This window comes from Merops nubicus, unplaced genomic scaffold (genome assembly GCF_000691845.1).
Source record: "Merops nubicus isolate BGI_N331 unplaced genomic scaffold, ASM69184v1 scaffold23598, whole genome shotgun sequence".
NCBI lineage: Eukaryota > Metazoa > Chordata > Aves > Coraciiformes > Meropidae > Merops > Merops nubicus.
The window spans coordinates 4,744-5,875 of NW_008625416.1; the positions used below are offsets into that span (position 1 = coordinate 4,744).

The 1,132-nt window shown below is 60.6% G+C and overlaps 1 protein-coding gene across 1 annotated transcript in view; it reads right to left on the minus strand.

The window, feature by feature from the left end:
* The window catches only part of LOC103778107 (uncharacterized oxidoreductase YKL071W-like), a 5,305-nt gene extending 4,179 nt beyond the window's left edge, over positions 1-1,126 (minus strand). Inside the window, exon 1 of the mRNA XM_008945678.1 lies at positions 1,039-1,126. The gene's annotated coding sequence lies outside the window, so the exon portion shown is untranslated. The remainder of the gene's footprint in view (positions 1-1,038) is intronic.
* Positions 1,127-1,132: the final 6 nt, after the last annotated feature.

The following is a 1,132-nucleotide window of genomic DNA, read 5'->3' on the forward strand; positions in this document are numbered from 1 at the left end:
GCGCCCTGACAGGAGGGAAGCAGGGGAAGGACTCCACAGCTCCACCAGCAGCCACCACTTAGGGAACCCCCAGGTTCCAGAGACCAGTAAGAAGGCACAGAACCGCCCGGAGCAGCATCGCTGCGAGTCACCCCAGCTCAGGCAGCCACAATCCGAGTCCAACCTGACCTGCCCAGACCCAGCTCGGGGTGATTCAGCATCGTGCCCGTGGGGCATGGGTGAAGCCTTGGCATCAGAGGGTGGCTGGGCCACAGCCAACATAGCCTTAAATAAGAAGGCAAATCAAATTCTGGGCTGTATCAGAACTGTGGCCAGCAAATGAAGAGAGGGGATTCCACTCCTCTACTCTGCTCTGGTGAGACCTCCCTGGAGTGCTGTGTCCACTTCTGGAGAACTCAGCACATGAAGGACATGGACCTGTTAGAAGGGGTCCAGAGGAGGGCCACAAAAATGATCAGAGGGCTGGAGCACCTCTTGTGCGAGGCCAGGCTGAGAGAGCTGGGGTCAGTCTGGAGAAGAGAAGGCTCCGGGGAGACCTTCTTGCAGCCTTTCAGTCCCTGAAGGAGCCCACAGGAGAGCTGAGGAAGGACCATTTACAAGGGCATGTAGCGAGTGGACAAGGGGTGGGGGTTTTAAACTCAACCAGGGAAGATTTAGACACTAGGAAGAACTTCTGTACTATGAAGGTGGTGAAACACTGGACTAGGTTGCTCAGACAAGTGGTCGATGCCCCATCCCTGGGGACATTCCAGGCCAGGCTTGATGGTGCTCTCAGCAACCCACTCTAGCTGGGGGTGTCCCTGCAGGGGGGGTTGGACTCCGTGGCCTTTTGAGGTCCCTTCCAACTCGAAGCGTTTGGATTCCCAGCCACCCAGCAGCGCTGCGTTCAGGGTCCCCAGCTCCTTCCCCACCCCAAGCCCTGCAGACCTTCCGGGGACTTTCACACCAGGCAGACCACGGTGCAACCACACCACCCCCTCCGACCGCGACGCTTTCATCGGGCTGCACCCGCAACGGCTCCCCCCTCCCCGCACCGACCTGAGCCCGCGGCCCCTCGGGGTCCCGGCACGTCGCGAAGATCCAGGCCGGGGGTCTGGGGGCCCCCAGGAGCTGCTTGACCAGCTCCAGCCCG